This window comes from Rhinoderma darwinii, chromosome 3 (genome assembly GCF_050947455.1).
Source record: "Rhinoderma darwinii isolate aRhiDar2 chromosome 3, aRhiDar2.hap1, whole genome shotgun sequence".
Classification (NCBI taxonomy): Eukaryota; Metazoa; Chordata; class Amphibia; order Anura; family Rhinodermatidae; genus Rhinoderma; species Rhinoderma darwinii.
Window position 1 is genome coordinate 410,898,039 of NC_134689.1, and position 20,619 is coordinate 410,918,657.

At 39.1% G+C, this 20,619-nt stretch overlaps 15 non-coding genes across 15 annotated transcripts; all 15 read right to left on the bottom strand.

Moving 5' to 3' along the window:
• Window positions 1-502: 502 nt before the first annotated feature.
• TRNAW-CCA (transfer RNA tryptophan (anticodon CCA)) lies at window positions 503-574 on the bottom strand. Its single transcript has one exon. It is a non-coding gene; the product is annotated as a tRNA-Trp (tRNA).
• Window positions 575-1,389: 815 nt separating this feature from the next.
• On the bottom strand, window positions 1,390-1,461 carry TRNAW-CCA (transfer RNA tryptophan (anticodon CCA)). The gene has a single exon. It is a non-coding gene; the product is annotated as a tRNA-Trp (tRNA).
• An 814-nt stretch (window positions 1,462-2,275) lies between these two features.
• TRNAW-CCA (transfer RNA tryptophan (anticodon CCA)) lies at window positions 2,276-2,347 on the bottom strand. The gene has a single exon. It is a non-coding gene; the product is annotated as a tRNA-Trp (tRNA).
• Window positions 2,348-3,755: 1,408 nt separating this feature from the next.
• Window positions 3,756-3,827, bottom strand: TRNAW-CCA (transfer RNA tryptophan (anticodon CCA)). Its single transcript has one exon. It is a non-coding gene; the product is annotated as a tRNA-Trp (tRNA).
• Window positions 3,828-4,642: 815 nt separating this feature from the next.
• Window positions 4,643-4,714, bottom strand: TRNAW-CCA (transfer RNA tryptophan (anticodon CCA)). The gene has a single exon. It is a non-coding gene; the product is annotated as a tRNA-Trp (tRNA).
• Window positions 4,715-11,258: 6,544 nt separating this feature from the next.
• TRNAW-CCA (transfer RNA tryptophan (anticodon CCA)) lies at window positions 11,259-11,330 on the bottom strand. Its single transcript has one exon. It is a non-coding gene; the product is annotated as a tRNA-Trp (tRNA).
• A 1,408-nt stretch (window positions 11,331-12,738) lies between these two features.
• TRNAW-CCA (transfer RNA tryptophan (anticodon CCA)) lies at window positions 12,739-12,810 on the bottom strand. Its single transcript has one exon. It is a non-coding gene; the product is annotated as a tRNA-Trp (tRNA).
• Window positions 12,811-13,625: 815 nt separating this feature from the next.
• On the bottom strand, window positions 13,626-13,697 carry TRNAW-CCA (transfer RNA tryptophan (anticodon CCA)). The gene has a single exon. It is a non-coding gene; the product is annotated as a tRNA-Trp (tRNA).
• Window positions 13,698-14,511: 814 nt separating this feature from the next.
• On the bottom strand, window positions 14,512-14,583 carry TRNAW-CCA (transfer RNA tryptophan (anticodon CCA)). Its single transcript has one exon. It is a non-coding gene; the product is annotated as a tRNA-Trp (tRNA).
• Window positions 14,584-15,991: 1,408 nt separating this feature from the next.
• Window positions 15,992-16,063, bottom strand: TRNAW-CCA (transfer RNA tryptophan (anticodon CCA)). The gene has a single exon. It is a non-coding gene; the product is annotated as a tRNA-Trp (tRNA).
• Window positions 16,064-16,878: 815 nt separating this feature from the next.
• On the bottom strand, window positions 16,879-16,950 carry TRNAW-CCA (transfer RNA tryptophan (anticodon CCA)). The gene has a single exon. It is a non-coding gene; the product is annotated as a tRNA-Trp (tRNA).
• An 814-nt stretch (window positions 16,951-17,764) lies between these two features.
• On the bottom strand, window positions 17,765-17,836 carry TRNAW-CCA (transfer RNA tryptophan (anticodon CCA)). Its single transcript has one exon. It is a non-coding gene; the product is annotated as a tRNA-Trp (tRNA).
• Window positions 17,837-18,650: 814 nt separating this feature from the next.
• Window positions 18,651-18,722, bottom strand: TRNAW-CCA (transfer RNA tryptophan (anticodon CCA)). The gene has a single exon. It is a non-coding gene; the product is annotated as a tRNA-Trp (tRNA).
• Window positions 18,723-19,537: 815 nt separating this feature from the next.
• TRNAW-CCA (transfer RNA tryptophan (anticodon CCA)) lies at window positions 19,538-19,609 on the bottom strand. The gene has a single exon. It is a non-coding gene; the product is annotated as a tRNA-Trp (tRNA).
• Window positions 19,610-20,423: 814 nt separating this feature from the next.
• TRNAW-CCA (transfer RNA tryptophan (anticodon CCA)) lies at window positions 20,424-20,495 on the bottom strand. Its single transcript has one exon. It is a non-coding gene; the product is annotated as a tRNA-Trp (tRNA).
• Window positions 20,496-20,619: the final 124 nt, after the last annotated feature.

Genomic DNA, 20,619 nt, shown 5'->3' on the forward strand with positions numbered 1-20,619 from the left:
ACCATTTAAGGTGAAGATGGATAACAAGAAAGGCTATTGAGTTTTCTTCAACATTTCTTAGGTGCCATCTATTTACTATGTACAAATATATCAATGTAGGGTACATTTTTTTATTTATTATTTTATTTTTAAAGCCAGGGCTTTAACCAGAACAAGACAGCATCAAGTACGTCGGGAGGAAAAAAAATTCACCATCATCACAGACTGAGATTCTTTACTGTAAGAGCAGTGAGACTTTGGAACTCTCTGCCAAAGGATTTTGTGATGGTTGATTTGTTGAATGATTTAAGAGGAACCTGGATATCTTTCTTGATACAACAGCAACATTTTCCCTTTTTTCATTGCAATAATAAAAGCTGCGTAGATATTGCCGCCTTAAAAAAGGAGAAGTCCAAAAACTTTGACTTCAAGGTGAGTCCTAATTCTCTTATCAAAGGAACTGGAACTAGCTGGATGAAAAACTAGCATTCTCTACTCTCATTATGATGATCAAAGCAACAACTGACCCTGACGTGATTTGAACACGCAACCTTGTGATCTGGAGTCAGACGCGCTACCGTTGCGCCACAAGGTCATTTGATGATGAATTTATTGACCCTGTTCAGAACCAATGTCTTGTTGACAAAATGCTGATTACCTGCTCATTCTGATTGATTGAAGAAACCGGTTTTAAATTAAACCAATTTTATCCAAACTCCAAAAGCCTAGAAGCTTCGTGCCATCTTGCCGTTAGCGTTAAATGCTTCCAAGTAAATAATGGGACGCTGAGAGTGAGATTTTTACTCGATAAGGAAATCCTCTGTAAGCATTTTTCTTTCTTTAACTAAATTGGATTTAAGGGCCATGCGACTTTACAAAGAAATTGAGTATAAGTAGAAATCAAAAATACCATTTAAGGTGAAGATGGATAACAAGAAAGGCTATTGAGTTTTCTTCAACATTTCTTAGGTGCCATCTATTTACTATGTACAAATATATCAATGTAGGGTACATTTTTTCATTTATTATTTTATTTTTAAAGCCAGGGCTTTAACCAGAACAAGACAGCATCAAGTACGTCGGGAGGAAAAAAAATTCACCATCATCACAGACTGAGATTCTTTACTGTAAGAGCAGTGAGACTTTGGAACTCTCTGCCAAAGGATTTTGTGATGGTTGATTTGTTGAATGATTTAAGAGGAACCTGGATATCTTTCTTGATACAACAGCAACATTTTCCCTTTTTTCATTGCAATAATAAAAGCTGCGTAGATATTGCCGCCTTAAAAAAGGAGAAGTCCAAAAACTTTGACTTCAAGGTGAGTCCTAATTCTCTTATCAAAGGAACTGGAACTAGCTGGAAGAAAAACTAGCATTCTCTACTCTCATTATGATGATCAAAGCAACAACTGACCCTGACGTGATTTGAACACGCAACCTTCTGATCTGGAGTCAGACGCGCTACCGTTGCGCCACAAGGTCATTTGATGATGAATTTATTGACCCTGTTCAGAACCAATGTCTTGTTGACAAAATGCTGATTACCTGCTCATTCTGATTGATTGAAGAAACCGGTTTTAAATTAAACCAATTTTAACCAAACTCCAAAAGCCTAGAAGCTTCGTGCCATCTTGCCGTTAGCGTTAAATGCTTCCAAGTAAATAATGGGACGCTGAGAGTGAGATTTTTACTCGATAAGGAAATCCTCTGTAAGCATTTTTCTTTCTTTAACTAAATTGGATTTAAGGGCCATGCGATTTTACAAAGAAATTGAGTATAAGCAGAAATCAAAAATACCATTTAAGGTGAAGATGGATAACAAGAAAGGCTATTGAGTTTTCTTCAACATTTCTTAGGTGCCATCTATTTACTATGTACAAATATATCAATGTAGGGTACATTTTTTTATTTATTATTTTATTTTTAAAGCCAGTGCTTTAACCAGAACAAGACAGCATCAAGTACGTCGGGAGGAAAAAAAATTCACCATCATCACAGACTGAGATTCTTTACTGTAAGAGCAGTGAGACTTTGGAACTCTCTGCCAAAGGATTTTGTGATGGTTGATTTGTTGGATGATTTAAGAGGAACCTGGATATCTTTCTTGATACAACAGCAACATTTTCCCTTTTTTCATTGCAATAATAAAAGCTGCGAAGATATTGCCGCTTTAAAAAAGGAGAAGTCCAAAAAGTTTGACTTCAAGGTGAGTCCTAATTCTCTTATCAAAGGAATTGGAACTAGCTGGATGAAAATTAGCATTCTGTACTCACATTGTGATGATCAAAGCAACAACTGACCCAGACGTGATTTGAACACGCAACCTTCTGATCTGGAGTCAGACGCGCTACCGTTGCGCCACAAGGTCATTTGATGATGAATTTATTGACCCTGTTCAGAACCAATGTCTTGTTGACAAAATGCTGATTACCTGCTCATTCTGATTGATTGAAGAAACCGGTTTTAAATTAAACCAATTTTATCCAAACTCCAAAAGCCTAGAAGCTTCGTGCCATCTTGCCGTTAGCGTTAAATGCTTCCAAGTAAATAATGGGACGCTGAGAGTGAGATTTTTACTCGATAAGGAAATCCTCTGTAAGCATTTTTCTTTCTTTAACTAAATTGGATTTAAGGGCCATGCGATTTTACAAAGAAATTAGTATGATCCACATTGTAGATTATCCAATTGGAAACTAATTTACAGTCTTTTTGCCTTGGCAGTAGCTGCCTGACACTGGTTACAACAGTTAAGTTTTCAGTCAACTGAAATTCATAATTTCATTTCCCAGTTTTTTCCCATTGAGTTGTTAATAGTATTTTCCCTTTCCAAATGCAGGGTTCTAGCTTTTGTTATATAACCGCAATAGAAAATAATTGTACATCTTGGTGATCATGCAGGCACAGAAGCCCTCTTGATTATTGTGGGAGGTCGATTTTGAATGATAGCCGACCTGTTATTGTAATTACACGTACTGCCTGTTTAGTAGAAATATCCAAACTGCACTCTATTGTCAACGGTTCCATGGTGTAATGGTTAGCACTCTGAATCCAGCAATCTGAGTTCAACTCTTGGTAGGACCAAACTCCAAAAGCCTAGAAGCTTCGTGCCATCTTGCCGTTAGCGTTAAATGCTTCCAAGTAAATAATGGGACGCTGAGAGTGAGATTTTTACTCGATAAGGAAATCCTCTGTAAGCATTTTTCTTTCTTTAACTAAATTGGATTTAAGGGCCATGCGATTTTACAAAGAAATTGAGTATAAGTAGAAATCAAAAATACCATTTAAGGTGAAGATGGATAACAAGAAAGGCTATTGAGTTTTCTTCAACATTTCTTAGGTGCCATCTATTTACTATGTACAAATATATCAATGTAGGGTACATTTTTTTATTTATTATTTTATTTTTAAAGCCAGGGCTTTAACCAGAACAAGACAGCATCAAGTACGTCGGGAGGAAAAAAATTCACCATCATCACAGACTGAGATTCTTTACTGTAAGAGCAGTGAGACTTTGGAACTCTCTGCCAAAGGATTTTGTGATGGTTGATTTGTTGAATGATTTAAGAGGAACCTGGATATCTTTCTTGATACAACAGCAACATTTTCCCTTTTTTCATTGCAATAATAAAAGCTGCGAAGATATTGCCGCTTTAAAAAAGGAGAAGTCCAAAAAGTTTGACTTCAAGGTGAGTCCTAATTCTCTTATCAAAGGAATTGGAACTAGCTGGATGAAAATTAGCATTCTGTACTCACATTATGATGATCAAAGCAACAACTGACCCAGACGTGATTTGAACACGCAACCTTCTGATCTGGAGTCAGACGCGCTACCGTTGCGCCACAAGGTCATTTGATGATGAATTTATTGACCCTGTTCAGAACCAATGTCTTGTTGACAAAATGCTGATTACCTGCTCATTCTGATTGATTGAAGAAACCGGTTTTAAATTAAACCAATTTTAACCAAACTCCAAAAGCCTAGAAGCTTCGTGCCATCTTGCCGTTAGCGTTAAATGCTTCCAAGTAAATAATGGGACGCTGAGAGTGAGATTTTTACTCGATAAGGAAATCCTCTGTAAGCATTTTTCTTTCTTTAACTAAATTGGATTTAAGGGCCATGCGATTTTACAAAGAAATTGAGTATAAGTAGAAATCAAAAATACCATTTAAGGTGAAGATGGATAACAAGAAAGGCTATTGAGTTTTCTTCAACATTTCTTAGGTGCCATCTATTTACTATGTACAAATATATCAATGTAGGGTACATTTTTTTATTTATTATTTTATTTTTAAAGCCAGGGCTTTAACCAGAACAAGACAGCATCAAGTACGTCGGGAGGAAAAAAAATTCACCATCATCACAGACTGAGATTCTTTACTGTAAGAGCAGTGAGACTTTGGAACTCGCTGCCAAAGGATTTTGTGATGGTTGATTTGTTGAATGATTTAAGAGGAACCTGGATATCTTTCTTGATACAACAGCAACATTTTCCCTTTTTTCATTGCAATAATAAAAGCTGCGTAGATATTGCCGCCTTAAAAAAGGAGAAGTCCAAAAACTTTGACTTCAAGGTGAGTCCTAATTCTCTTATCAAAGGAACTGGAACTAGCTGGATGAAAAACTAGCATTCTCTACTCTCATTATGATGATCAAAGCAACAACTGACCCTGACGTGATTTGAACACGCAACCTTCTGATCTGGAGTCAGACGCGCTACCGTTGCGCCACAAGGTCATTTGATGATGAATTTATTGACCCTGTTCAGAACCAATGTCTTGTTGACAAAATGCTGATTACCTGCTCATTCTGATTGATTGAAGAAACCGGTTTTAAATTAAACCAATTTTAACCAAACTCCAAAAGCCTAGAAGCTTCGTGCCATCTTGCCGTTAGCGTTAAATGCTTCCAAGTAAATAATGGGACGCTGAGAGTGAGATTTTTACTCGATAAGGAAATCCTCTGTAAGCATTTTTCTTTCTTTTTTTTCAAATATATTTTTATTCAAAACCAGAACAGTTACAAGTATGCAATGTGTATCACACATACAATAATATATACACCAAATAACAATGTGTTCCAGCTTCAAAATTCTTTTTCATTTTACTTGTCATCATTAAGTTGCAAGGTATGCAGTAAAACAAAACACAACCAACAATTCCCTTCCCTCCCCCCAACTCTCCCCCATCTCGGTGAACATTTTCTCAACTGGCCACCAGCATGCCTAGCGTGCCCTGGATACTCTGTGAACTATACCATGATGTGTGTCGAAATGTGCGCATGAACATCCCTATCTCTGCTGTGGGATAATGTTGCTCTATGAATTTACGCCAAGTTTTAAAAAATTGTTCTGTAGACCTTTCTTTGTGTTTCTCTAGGTCCGTCTTATCATACCCCAATAAAGTCTTGAGAGTAATCACGACCTCCGCAATTTCCGGGACCGATGCCTGTAGCCAGTGACGCAAGATGCACTTTTTGATAGCCAATAAAGCCATATGCACTCCTTTCCGGGCCACTAGAGGTGGTCCCTCCCCCCCTGGATCCAAAGGAATATAGTGAAACAGCACTGCCTGTGGGCTTGCGTGCACCTCCTCCCCCCAGGTATCTTTAATAAATTGTAAAGCCCGATCCCAAAACGTGCGAATTTGTGGGCACAACCACATCCCATGAAGCAAATTGGCTTTGTGCAAGTCGCATTTTGGACAATTACGCAGATAATGTGCTGGAGCGTCCCTGTAGGATAAATTAAAGGCGTATGTCGCTCTGTGCATTAGCCTGAAGTGCATCTCACGCCACTGTTCATTCACCATGACCTTCCTCACCCTCTCCCATCCATCTCGTATCTTGCTGGAGATGTCTGGATCCTCCAGCTCCAACTCCCACGTTCTAAAGCAGGAAGTACTAAAGGAATCAAGATGAGCATTCCGAAGTTTACCATATAGACTTGCAAGGCTTCTCCCCGCACCACCCTGCGGCACCATCCCATCAAATGCTCCCCGTATCTCTACTCCATCAATATTGCGGACTTTGTTTTTACATAACCCCGTTATTTGAACATATTGCAAATATTGATTTTCCCTCAAATTGTATTTGCTAGAGACCTCCTGCCACGTAAGCCATCTCCCCTCCTCAACATTCATGAGTTGGCCCAGGACCTTGATCCCTTCATCTTTCCACTGCGAAAACAATTTATTCTGACTCCCCTGTGGAAACATAGGGTTATCCCACAACGGCCAGAATTTAGAAAGACCATACGGAAGACCAAAAAGCTTCCGCACCGCCTTCCAGGTGCCGATTGTATCTTTCAGCAACAGACTTGCCTTAACGTTATTAGGCAGTTGAGCATATGACATGTGTAGCAGGGCCTGCAGCGGAACCGCTCCCGCCAATTCCTGTTCCAGCTGAACATTGGAGTACATATTGGTGTTATGTATCCAATCCCCTATGTGTCTGCAGATGGCCGCTAAATTGTAGTATCGTATAAGTGGCAGCTGAATACCTCCATCCACTTTGGGCAGTGCCAGTTTTTTATATGCAATCCTAGGTCTCTTCCTTTGCCACAAGAATTGTAAAAATGCTGTCTGTAATTTCTGGTTATCTAGGTGCTTGATCAATATGGGTATGGTCTGCATTGGATATAACAGTCGAGCAAAGCTTATCATTTTTAAAAGAGCAGCCCTCCCAAACAACGACAATGGCAATGACGCCCATCGATTTAGTTCCTTATGGATTTTTTCAAACAAGGGTGAATAATTTAGTTTATAGAGAGAAGAGGGAAATTTGCCTATTTTAATCCCCAGGTATGTAATATACGATCTAGCTATTTCCACCGTGCCCTGCAAGGGTGGTCTTACCCCTGATTCCTTCAAGTAAAGTAATTGACTCTTTTGCGCATTGACTTTATATCCTGAGAAGGACCCAAAGTATTTTAGCTTCTCCAGCACCCCCCCCAAATGATCCCCAGGCGATTTCATAAATAACAAAAGATCATCAGCAAAACATGTTAGCTTGACCTCCTGGCTGCCAACCTTAATCCCTTCAAAATCTCTGGATGACAAGAGATGTCTCGCTAGCGGTTCCAAAGCCAAGTCGAACAGCAACGGAGACAAGGGGCATCCCTGCCTTGTTCCCTTCTGTAAATGTATCGGTGCTGACAAAAAACCTGCAGTGAACACCCTAGCTAGAGGTTCTGAATATAATGCTTCCAGGTAATTCCTGAACAATCCTTGTATCCCAAATCTATCTAAAACTAACCTCAGCCAATCCCAGTGTACATTATCGAAGGCCTTTTCGGCATCTAACGTTAAAAGTGCTGGCGAATCATGACCCTCCATATTAGAATTCCTCATTGCGTCTTGAACCGCCAAAACCGTGCGTATGTTTTTGACCGCCGACCTCCCCTTGACAAAACCCACCTGGTGTGGCCCGATCAAATTAGGGAGAAACATAGCCAACCTATCTGCCAGTATCTTCGACAATATTTTAACATCCTGATTTATCAAAGAGATTGGTCGATAGGACCCCGGGTTAGCCGGGTCTTTCCCATCCTTGTACAATACTTTAATATAAGCTACATTGCCCGACTTCAAAAATTCCTTATTTAACAGCATACGATTATACACCGGCAATAAAATGGGCGTGACTTCCTCCCTCATAAGTTTGTAGAAATCACTAGAAAATCCGTCTGGCCCTGGCGCTTTGTTATTCGTCAATGATTTAATGGTCGATATTATCTCTTGTTCCGTGATCAATGCGTTTAATGCTTCTCTATCAGAGTCCGAGAGAGATGGTAACGCTACGGAGTCCAGGAACTCCCTCCCCTCATTCCTCTCCGAAATGTCCTGTGCATATAGCGCAGTGTAATAATCTCCCAGTATATCATTGACGACTTTTGGATCTTTCTGTACTTCCCCATTCCCATCTCTCAACCCCCCTATGTGAGTCGGGCGAAATTGTCCTTTCGCCATTTTAGCCAGCAGGGAGCCTGATTTGTTCCCATATCTGAAAAAATGCGCAGTTGTTTGCTCTCTCTGGAACCTTTCTTTTTTATCCAGCCACCTTTCAAACTCTGCCTTTGCCGTGAGCCAGTCCCCCCTAAGCGCTAATGTCGAGTTTGCCAAGTACGCTGTGTATTTCATGCGAAGGTTTCTGCTAGACTCGTTATAATGTTTGTTGGTTTTCCGTTTAAGCGAAGCAACATAAGAAATGATCCTCCCCCTCAGCACTGCCTTGGCTGTGTCCCAAAACAAGTGGCTGTTTTCTCTATGAGCTTGATTTTCCTGACTATATTCCCCTACCCAGCCCTTCAAGCAGGATTGAAAGGATTCATCAGTTGCCAGAAATGACGGAAATTTCCACAATATATCCGACCCCCTTTTAAACGTATCTGCCAGGATCAAAGAAACCGGTGAATGATCTGATATCACTAAGTCCTCTATTCGAGCACTGAGGATCCTAGAGAGGAGCACCGGAGAAGCCATAAGATAGTCAATACGCGACCATGCGGTATGCGCATGAGAAAAATGAGTGAATTCTCTACCTAATGGAAATTGTGTTCTCCATACATCTACCATGCCCGTGGAAGACAATAATGGGGCCAAGACTTTATCATGTGTTCTTTCCACCAACATCCTACCATCCCCCCTTCTCCTGTCCTCTGTTGTACATAAGACCGAATTAAGATCCCCTCCCAGCAGAATCTGAGGTTCTTTATCCGCTAAAAGTTTTCCTTCCAGAAATTTAAAAAAGACCCGATTGTTGTCATTTGGTGCATATATACAGTACAGACTCACTCTCCCCATGGCACCCTCCAAGATCACATGCAAATATCTACCCCCCTCATCCCGCTCAAAAGTAACCACCGAACATTCAATTCTTTTGTGTATGAGAAGTAAGACGCCCGCCTTGCCATTAACTGCTGGAGAACCCATTACCGTGCCCACCCATAATTTACTCATTCTCTGGAAATCACGTTCCAATAAGTGGGTTTCCTGTAAAATCGCTATATCCGCTTTCAACTTTTTCAGGTGGCGAAGAACCATCATGCGTTTATGTGGGGACTGCAGTCCCTTCACATTCCATGTAATTACCTTAGGCATCTCACAGTAATGGCAAAGCAAACCTCATTCACCGAGACAGTCCCCCCCCCTCCTTCCCCCTCCCTAAACATTAAACAAAATTGAAACCCCAACAACAGATCATTATTACTTTCAGACTTCTCTTTTTTCGCACATTTTGGCGTGGAATCTCTGTGCATTCCACCTCTAGAAACTCTTTGGTATACCATGAACTCCCTGTATACCCTTAAAATATCAACATCACCTTACACTCCCACCCGACTCCTTGCAAGAAAAATTTCCTCAAGCCTCACTTCAGCTGGACCCTCCCCTGCCATTAACATCAGTAGACCTCAACCCCCGATGCAACGATAGGTATAACAATTCTATCTCAAACAATGTGGAACTTTAAAATAACATGAGATTTCTTCCATCTCCGCCTGGACAGTTCCCTTCAATCCGGGGAAGAAGAGGTGAGACCCCTCCTGATACTCCTGTTTCTGGAACGTCCCCTGCGAGGCAATCCGTCCCTGTGCGTCTGGCTACCACCATTATTGTCTTTAGACAAACTTTCCACAAATTTAGCCGCCTCCCCTGGAGAAGAAAACGATTCCATCCCACCGCCGGGTTCGAAGATCCTGAGAATGGCGGGAAACATCAGAGAGAACCGAATGCGTTTCTGGACCAGTAGAGAGCACACCGTGCTAAAAGCCCGCCGCTTACGTGTAACCTCAGCCGAGTAATCTCCAAACATTAAAATTCTGTTGCCCCGTACTCTCACTTGTGCCGATGACCTTCGGTATGCCTGTAATACATTCGTTTTATCCACATAGTCCAGGTACTTCACAATGACTGGTCGCGGTCGTGCTGGGGCGCCATCTTGGGTCACACTTCGCATCGGTCCCACTCTATGAGCTCTCTCCGCTCTCAGCGGGGCTGGCAATCCCAGCGCCTGAGGCAACTCCACCGCACACAACTTTAGCAGCTGTCCTGCTGGTATAGACTCTGGGAGCCCAATAATACGTAAATTGCTCCTCCTCGAGCGATTCTCCAGGTCATCCACTTTATCAACCAGTTGTAGATTGCAAGCTATCACCTTCTTCACCTCCTCCTGTGTTCCCGCTAGCTCATCCTCCAATAAACTGAACCGTTGTTCCAAATCGTTAAGCCTTTCCGCCTGAGCTGAAACATCCGTCTGAATTTGGTGCAATAATTTCGACACCGTCGCCTCCAGAGAAGCTGTAATATCTGGGGCTATAAGTTTCGCTACTTCCCTGGCCAAAACTCGACATGAAATGTCCATATTGTGAAACATAGTCTCAGGCTCACCTTCTTCCCCTTCTGGCTGCACCATAGGAGGTTGTGATGCCGAGCGCGAACTCGTACTCCTCGTGTTCCTGGCCGGCTCAGGCGCCATTTTCCCCAGCGGCATCATGTCGTCAGTCTGCAGGGCCTGTGATTTTAATCCTGGGGTCCCGGTTTTCACCAGATATCTCTCCATACGCCGGAGAGAAGCCTGTACGTAGGGTTATCGGCCAGCGGCCTCAGGTTAGGTAACCAAGCCTCGGGACCCCGGTTTTTGAGTCGGGTTAACGGAGCTCTCCTCACTCACGTCTACTCATGTGCGCGCCGGAACCGGAAGTCATTTTTCTTTCTTTAACTAAATTGGATTTAAGGGCCATGCGATTTTACAAAGAAATTGAGTATAAGCAGAAATCAAAAATACCATTTAAGGTGAAGATGGATAACAAGAAAGGCTATTGAGTTTTCTTCAACATTTCTTAGGTGCCATCTATTTACTATGTACAAATATATCAATGTAGGGTACATTTTTTTATTTATTATTTTATTTTTAAAGCCAGTGCTTTAACCAGAACAAGACAGCATCAAGTACGTCGGGAGGAAAAAAAATTCACCATCATCACAGACTGAGATTCTTTACTGTAAGAGCAGTGAGACTTTGGAACTCTCTGCCAAAGGATTTTGTGATGGTTGATTTGTTGGATGATTTAAGAGGAACCTGGATATCTTTCTTGATACAACAGCAACATTTTCCCTTTTTTCATTGCAATAATAAAAGCTGCGAAGATATTGCCGCTTTAAAAAAGGAGAAGTCCAAAAAGTTTGACTTCAAGGTGAGTCCTAATTCTCTTATCAAAGGAATTGGAACTAGCTGGATGAAAATTAGCATTCTGTACTCACATTGTGATGATCAAAGCAACAACTGACCCAGACGTGATTTGAACACGCAACCTTCTGATCTGGAGTCAGACGCGCTACCGTTGCGCCACAAGGTCATTTGATGATGAATTTATTGACCCTGTTCAGAACCAATGTCTTGTTGACAAAATGCTGATTACCTGCTCATTCTGATTGATTGAAGAAACCGGTTTTAAATTAAACCAATTTTATCCAAACTCCAAAAGCCTAGAAGCTTCGTGCCATCTTGCCGTTAGCGTTAAATGCTTCCAAGTAAATAATGGGACGCTGAGAGTGAGATTTTTACTCGATAAGGAAATCCTCTGTAAGCATTTTTCTTTCTTTAACTAAATTGGATTTAAGGGCCATGCGATTTTACAAAGAAATTAGTATGATCCACATTGTAGATTATCCAATTGGAAACTAATTTACAGTCTTTTTGCCTTGGCAGTAGCTGCCTGACACTGGTTACAACAGTTAAGTTTTCAGTCAACTGAAATTCATAATTTCATTTCCCAGTTTTTTCCCATTGAGTTGTTAATAGTATTTTCCCTTTCCAAATGCAGGGTTCTAGCTTTTGTTATATAACCGCAATAGAAAATAATTGTACATCTTGGTGATCATGCAGGCACAGAAGCCCTCTTGATTATTGTGGGAGGTCGATTTTGAATGATAGCCGACCTGTTATTGTAATTACACGTACTGCCTGTTTAGTAGAAATATCCAAACTGCACTCTATTGTCAACGGTTCCATGGTGTAATGGTTAGCACTCTGAATCCAGCAATCTGAGTTCAACTCTTGGTAGGACCAAACTCCAAAAGCCTAGAAGCTTCATGCCATCTTGCCGTTAGCGTTAAATGCTTCCAAGTAAATAATGGGACGCTGAGAGTGAGATTTTTACTCGATAAGGAAATCCTCTGTAAGCATTTTTCTTTCTTTAACTAAATTGGATTTAAGGGCCATGCGATTTTACAAAGAAATTGAGTATAAGTAGAAATCAAAAATACCATTTAAGGTGAAGATGGATAACAAGAAAGGCTATTGAGTTTTCTTCAACATTTCTTAGGTGCCATCTATTTACTATGTACAAATATATCAATGTAGGGTACATTTTTTTATTTATTATTTTATTTTTAAAGCCAGGGCTTTAACCAGAACAAGACAGCATCAAGTACGTCGGGAGGAAAAAAATTCACCATCATCACAGACTGAGATTCTTTACTGTAAGAGCAGTGAGACTTTGGAACTCTCTGCCAAAGGATTTTGTGATGGTTGATTTGTTGAATGATTTAAGAGGAACCTGGATATCTTTCTTGATACAACAGCAACATTTTCCCTTTTTTCATTGCAATAATAAAAGCTGCGAAGATATTGCCGCTTTAAAAAAGGAGAAGTCCAAAAAGTTTGACTTCAAGGTGAGTCCTAATTCTCTTATCAAAGGAATTGGAACTAGCTGGATGAAAATTAGCATTCTGTACTCACATTATGATGATCAAAGCAACAACTGACCCAGACGTGATTTGAACACGCAACCTTCTGATCTGGAGTCAGACGCGCTACCGTTGCGCCACAAGGTCATTTGATGATGAATTTATTGACCCTGTTCAGAACCAATGTCTTGTTGACAAAATGCTGATTACCTGCTCATTCTGATTGATTGAAGAAACCGGTTTTAAATTAAACCAATTTTAACCAAACTCCAAAAGCCTAGAAGCTTCGTGCCATCTTGCCGTTAGCGTTAAATGCTTCCAAGTAAATAATGGGACGCTGAGAGTGAGATTTTTACTCGATAAGGAAATCCTCTGTAAGCATTTTTCTTTCTTTAACTAAATTGGATTTAAGGGCCATGCGATTTTACAAAGAAATTGAGTATAAGTAGAAATCAAAAATACCATTTAAGGTGAAGATGGATAACAAGAAAGGCTATTGAGTTTTCTTCAACATTTCTTAGGTGCCATCTATTTACTATGTACAAATATATCAATGTAGGGTACATTTTTTTATTTATTATTTTATTTTTAAAGCCAGGGCTTTAACCAGAACAAGACAGCATCAAGTACGTCGGGAGGAAAAAAAATTCACCATCATCACAGACTGAGATTCTTTACTGTAAGAGCAGTGAGACTTTGGAACTCGCTGCCAAAGGATTTTGTGATGGTTGATTTGTTGAATGATTTAAGAGGAACCTGGATATCTTTCTTGATACAACAGCAACATTTTCCCTTTTTTCATTGCAATAATAAAAGCTGCGTAGATATTGCCGCCTTAAAAAAGGAGAAGTCCAAAAACTTTGACTTCAAGGTGAGTCCTAATTCTCTTATCAAAGGAACTGGAACTAGCTGGATGAAAAACTAGCATTCTCTACTCTCATTATGATGATCAAAGCAACAACTGACCCTGACGTGATTTGAACACGCAACCTTCTGATCTGGAGTCAGACGCGCTACCGTTGCGCCACAAGGTCATTTGATGATGAATTTATTGACCCTGTTCAGAACCAATGTCTTGTTGACAAAATGCTGATTACCTGCTCATTCTGATTGATTGAAGAAACCGGTTTTAAATTAAACCAATTTTAACCAAACTCCAAAAGCCTAGAAGCTTCGTGCCATCTTGCCGTTAGCGTTAAATGCTTCCAAGTAAATAATGGGACGCTGAGAGTGAGATTTTTACTCGATAAGGAAATCCTCTGTAAGCATTTTTCTTTCTTTAACTAAATTGGATTTAAGGGCCATGCGATTTTACAAAGAAATTGAGTATAAGCAGAAATCAAAAATACCATTTAAGGTGAAGATGGATAACAAGAAAGGCTATTGAGTTTTCTTCAACATTTCTTAGGTGCCATCTATTTACTATGTACAAATATATCAATGTAGGGTACATTTTTTTATTTATTATTTTATTTTTAAAGCCAGTGCTTTAACCAGAACAAGACAGCATCAAGTACGTCGGGAGGAAAAAAAATTCACCATCATCACAGACTGAGATTCTTTACTGTAAGAGCAGTGAGACTTTGGAACTCTCTGCCAAAGGATTTTGTGATGGTTGATTTGTTGGATGATTTAAGAGGAACCTGGATATCTTTCTTGATACAACAGCAACATTTTCCCTTTTTTCATTGCAATAATAAAAGCTGCGAAGATATTGCCGCTTTAAAAAAGGAGAAGTCCAAAAAGTTTGACTTCAAGGTGAGTCCTAATTCTCTTATCAAAGGAATTGGAACTAGCTGGATGAAAATTAGCATTCTGTACTCACATTGTGATGATCAAAGCAACAACTGACCCAGCCGTGATTTGAACACGCAACCTTCTGATCTGGAGTCAGACGCGCTACCGTTGCGCCACAAGGTCATTTGATGATGAATTTATTGACCCTGTTCAGAACCAATGTCTTGTTGACAAAATGCTGATTACCTGCTCATTCTGATTGATTGAAGAAACCGGTTTTAAATTAAACCAATTTTATCCAAACTCCAAAAGCCTAGAAGCTTCGTGCCATCTTGCCGTTAGCGTTAAATGCTTCCAAGTAAATAATGGGACGCTGAGAGTGAGATTTTTACTCGATAAGGAAATCCTCTGTAAGCATTTTTCTTTCTTTAACTAAATTGGATTTAAGGGCCATGCGATTTTACAAAGAAATTAGTATGATCCACATTGTAGATTATCCAATTGGAAACTAATTTACAGTCTTTTTGCCTTGGCAGTAGCTGCCTGACACTGGTTACAACAGTTAAGTTTTCAGTCAACTGAAATTCATAATTTCATTTCCCAGTTTTTTCCCATTGAGTTGTTAATAGTATTTTCCCTTTCCAAATGCAGGGTTCTAGCTTTTGTTATATAACCGCAATAGAAAATAATTGTACATCTTGGTGATCATGCAGGCACAGAAGCCCTCTTGATTATTGTGGGAGGTCGATTTTGAATGATAGCCGACCTGTTATTGTAATTACACGTACTGCCTGTTTAGTAGAAATATCCAAACTGCACTCTATTGTCAACGGTTCCATGGTGTAATGGTTAGCACTCTGAATCCAGCAATCTGAGTTCAACTCTTGGTAGGACCAAACTCCAAAAGCCTAGAAGCTTCGTGCCATCTTGCCGTTAGCGTTAAATGCTTCCAAGTAAATAATGGGACGCTGAGAGTGAGATTTTTACTCGATAAGGAAATCCTCTGTAAGCATTTTTCTTTCTTTAACTAAATTGGATTTAAGGGCCATGCGATTTTACAAAGAAATTGAGTATAAGTAGAAATCAAAAATACCATTTAAGGTGAAGATGGATAACAAGAAAGGCTATTGAGTTTTCTTCAACATTTCTTAGGTGCCATCTATTTACTATGTACAAATATATCAATGTAGGGTACATTTTTTTATTTATTATTTTATTTTTAAAGCCAGGGCTTTAACCAGAACAAGACAGCATCAAGTACGTCGGGAGGAAAAAAATTCACCATCATCACAGACTGAGATTCTTTACTGTAAGAGCAGTGAGACTTTGGAACTCTCTGCCAAAGGATTTTGTGATGGTTGATTTGTTGAATGATTTAAGAGGAACCTGGATATCTTTCTTGATACAACAGCAACATTTTCCCTTTTTTCATTGCAATAATAAAAGCTGCGAAGATATTGCCGCTTTAAAAAAGGAGAAGTCCAAAAAGTTTGACTTCAAGGTGAGTCCTAATTCTCTTATCAAAGGAATTGGAACTAGCTGGATGAAAATTAGCATTCTGTACTCACATTATGATGATCAAAGCAACAACTGACCCAGACGTGATTTGAACACGCAACCTTCTGATCTGGAGTCAGACGCGCTACCGTTGCGCCACAAGGTCATTTGATGATGAATTTATTGACCCTGTTCAGAACCAATGTCTTGTTGACAAAATGCTGATTACCTGCTCATTCTGATTGATTGAAGAAACCGGTTTTAAATTAAACCAATTTTAACCAAACTCCAAAAGCCTAGAAGCTTCGTGCCATCTTGCCGTTAGCGTTAAATGCTTCCAAGTAAATAATGGGACGCTGAGAGTGAGATTTTTACTCGATAAGGAAATCCTCTGTAAGCATTTTTCTTTCTTTAACTAAATTGGATTTAAGGGCCATGCGATTTTACAAAGAAATTGAGTATAAGTAGAAATCAAAAATACCATTTAAGGTGAAGATGGATAACAAGAAAGGCTATTGAGTTTTCTTCAACATTTCTTAGGTGCCATCTATTTACTATGTACAAATATATCAATGTAGGGTACATTTTTTTATTTATTATTTTATTTTTAAAGCCAGGGCTTTAACCAGAACAAGACAGCATCAAGTACGTCGGGAGGAAAAAAAATTCACCATCATCACAGACTGAGATTCTTTACTGTAAGAGCAGTGAGACTTTGGAACTCGCTGCCAAAGGATTTTGTGATGGTTGATTTGTTGAATGATTTAAGAGGAACCTGGATATCTTTCTTGATACAACAGCAACATTTTCCCTTTTTTCATTGCAATAATAAAAGCTGCGTAGATATTGCCGCCTTAAAAAAGGAGAAGTCCAAAAACTTTGACTTCAAGGTGAGTCCTAATTCTCTTATCAAAGGAACTGGAACTAGCTGGATGAAAAACTAGCATTCTCTACTCTCATTATGATGATCAAAGCAACAACTGACCCTGACGTGATTTGAACACGCAACCTTCTGATCTGGAGTCAGACGCGCTACCGTTGCGCCACAAGGTCATTTGATGATGAATTTATTGACCCTGTTCAGAACCAATGTCTTGTTGACAAAATGCTGATTACCTGCTCATTCTGATTGATTGAAGAAACCGGTTTTAAATTAAACCAATTTTAACCAAACTCCAAAAGCCTAGAAGCTTCGTGCCATCTTGCCGTTAGCGTTAAATGCTTCCAAGTAAATAATGGGACGCTGAGAGTGAGATTTTTACTCGATAAGGAAATCCTCTGTAAGCATTTTTCTTTCTTTAACTAAATTGGATTTAAGGGCCATGCGATTTTACAAAGAAATTGAGTATAAGTAGAAATCAAAAATACCATTTAAGGTGAAGATGGATAACAAGAAAGGCTATTGAGTTTTCTTCAACATTTCTTAGGTGCCATCTATTTACTATGTACAAATATATCAATGTAGGGTACATTTTTTTATTTATTATTTTATTTTTAAAGCCAGGGCTTTAACCAGAACAAGACAGCATCAAGTACGTCGGGAGGAAAAAAAATTCACCATCATCACAGACTGAGATTCTTTACTGTAAGAGCAGTGAGACTTTGGAACTCTCTGCCAAAGGATTTTGTGATGGTTGATTTGTTGAATTATTTAAGAGGAACCTGGATATCTTTCTTGATACAACAGCAACATTTTCCCTTTTTTCATTGCAATAATAAAAGCTGCGAAGATATTGCCGCTTTAAAAAAGGAGAAGTCCAAAAAGTTTGACTTCAAGGTGAGTCCTAATTCTCTTATCAAAGGAATTGGAACTACCTGGATGAAAATTAGCATTCTGTACTCACATTATGATGATCAAAGCAACAACTGACCCTGACGTGATTTGAACACGCAACCTTCTGATCTGGAGTCAGACGCGCTACCTTTGCGCCACAAGGTCATTTGATGTTGAATTTATTGACCCTGTTCAGAACCAATGTCTTGTTGACAAAATGCTGATTACCTGCTCATTCTGATTGATTGAAGAAACCGGTTTTAAATTAAACCAATTTTAACCAAACTCCAAAAGCCTAGAAGCTTCGTGCCATCTTGCCGTTAGCGTTAAATGCTTCCAAGTAAATAATGGGACGCTGAGAGTGAGATTTTTACTCGATAAGGAAATCCTCTGTAAGCATTTTTCTTTCTTTAACTAAATTGGATTTAAGGGCCATGCGATTTTACAAAGAAATTGAGTATAAGTAGAAATCAAAAATACCATTTAAGGTGAAGATGGATAACAAGAAAGGCTATTGAGTTTTCTTCAACATTTCTTAGGTGCCATCTATTTACTATGTACAAATATATCAATGTAGGGTACATTTTTTTATTTATTATTTTATTTTTAAAGCCAGGGCTTTAACCAGAACAAGACAGCATCAAGTACGTCGGGAGGAAAAAAAATTCACCATCATCACAGACTGAGATTCTTTACTGTAAGAGCAGTGAGACTTTGGAACTCTCTGCCAAAGGATTTTGTGATGGTTGATTTGTTGAATGATTTAAGAGGAACCTGGATATCTTTCTTGATACAACAGCAACATTTTCCCTTTTTTCATTGCAATAATAAAAGCTGCGAAGATATTGCCGCTTTAAAAAAGGAGAAGTCCAAAAAGTTTGACTTCAAGGTGAGTCCTAATTCTCTTATCAAAGGAATTGGAACTAGCTGGATGAAAATTAGCATTCTGTACTCACATTATGATGATCAAAGCAACAACTGACCCAGACGTGATTTGAACACGCAACCTTCTGATCTGGAGTCAGACGCGCTACCGTTGCGCCACAAGGTCATTTGATGATGAATTTATTGACCCTGTTCAGAACCAATGTCTTGTTGACAAAATGCTGATTACCTGCTCATTCTGATTGATTGAAGAAACCGGTTTTAAATTAAACCAATTTTAACCAAACTCCAAAAGCCTAGAAGCTTCGTGCCATCTTGCCGTTAGCGTTAAATGCTTCCAAGTAAATAATGGGACGCTGAGAGTGAGATTTTTACTCGATAAGGAAATCCTCTGTAAGCATTTTTCTTTCTTTAACTAAATTGGATTTAAGGGCCATGCGATTTTACAAAGAAATTGAGTATAAGTAGAAATCAAAAATACCATTTAAGGTGAAGATGGATAACAAGAAAGGCTATTGAGTTTTCTTCAACATTTCTTAGGTGCCATCTATTTACTATGTACAAATATATCAATGTAGGGTACATTTTTTTATTTATTATTTTATTTTTAAAGCCAGGGCTTTAACCAGAACAAGACAGCATCAAGTACGTCGGGAGGAAAAAAAATTCACCATCATCACAGACTGAGATTCTTTACTGTAAGAGCAGTGAGACTTTGGAACTCGCTGCCAAAGGATTTTGTGATGGTTGATTTGTTGAATGATTTAAGAGGAACCTGGATATCTTTCTTGATACAACAGCAACATTTTCCCTTTTTTCATTGCAATAATAAAAGCTGCGTAGATATTGCCGCCTTAAAAAAGGAGAAGTCCAAAAACTTTGACTTCAAGGTGAGTCCTAATTCTCTTATCAAAGGAACTGGAACTAGCTGGATGAAAAACTAGCATTCTCTACTCTCATTATGATGATCAAAGCAACAACTGACCCTGACGTGATTTGAACACGCAACCTTCTGATCTGGAGTCAGACGCGCTACCGTTGCGCCACAAGGTCATTTGATGATGAATTTATTGACCCTGTTCAGAACCAATGTCTTGTTGACAAAATGCTGATTACCTGCTCATTCTGATTGATTGAAGAAACCGGTTTTAAATTAAACCAATTTTAACCAAACTCCAAAAGCCTAGAAGCTTCGTGCCATCTTGCCGTTAGCGTTAAATGCTTCCAAGTAAATAATGGGACGCTGAGAGTGAGATTTTTACTCGATAAGGAAATCCTCTGTAAGCATTTTTCTTTCTTTAACTAAATTGGATTTAAGGGCCATGCGATTTTACAAAGAAATTGAGTATAAGTAGAAATCAAAAATACCATTTAAGGTGAAGATGGATAACAAGAAAGGCTATTGAGTTTTCTTCAACATTTCTTAGGTGCCATCTATTTACTATGTACAAATATATCAATGTAGGGTACATTTTTTTATTTATTATTTTATTTTTAAAGCCAGGGCTTTAACCAGAACAAGACAGCATCAAGTACGTCGGGAGGAAAAAAAATTCACCATCATCACAGACTGAGATTCTTTACTGTAAGAGCAGTGAGACTTTGGAACTCTCTGCCAAAGGATTTTGTGATGGTTGATTTGTTGAATTATTTAAGAGGAACCTGGATATCTTTCTTGATACAACAGCAACATTTTCCCTTTTTTCATTGCAATAATAAAAGCTGCGAAGATATTGCCGCTTTAAAAAAGGAGAAGTCCAAAAAGTTTGACTTCAAGGTGAGTCCTAATTCTCTTATCAAAGGAATTGGAACTACCTGGATGAAAATTAGCATTCTGTACTCACATTATGATGATCAAAGCAACAACTGACCCTGACGTGATTTGAACACGCAACCTTCTGATCTGGAGTCAGACGCGCTACCTTTGCGCCACAAGGTCATTTGATGTTGAATTTATTGACCCTGTTCAGAACCAATGTCTTGTTGACAAAATGCTGATTACCTGCTCATTCTGATTGATTGAAGAAACCGGTTTTAAATTAAACCAATTTTAACCAAACTCC